This window comes from Rhagoletis zephyria, unplaced genomic scaffold (genome assembly GCF_001687245.7).
Source record: "Rhagoletis zephyria isolate East Lansing unplaced genomic scaffold, Rhagoletis_zephyria_1.1 Rzeph_scaffold_02275, whole genome shotgun sequence".
NCBI lineage: Eukaryota > Metazoa > Arthropoda > Insecta > Diptera > Tephritidae > Rhagoletis > Rhagoletis zephyria.
The window spans coordinates 84189-84450 of NW_016159359.1; positions in this window are offsets into that span (position 1 = coordinate 84189).

The window sequence follows — 262 nt, forward strand, 5'->3', positions numbered from 1 at the left end:
TAGGGCATAAGCTATCTGTGTGCAAATTTTCATGCAAATCCATTCAGTCGTTCCCGCATATTAAATAAATTAAACTTTTTTAACAGGTGGCAACTCATAAAGGAAATAGCCTATTAACCAATCTGGCCCATAAGCTATCTGTGTACAAAATTTCATGCAAATCCGTTCAGTCGTCATGCATGCAATACAAAGCATTATATTTAATTGACAATAGGCAAACTACATAACATAGACCTAAAATTTCTTCAGCGAAAGTACAAAT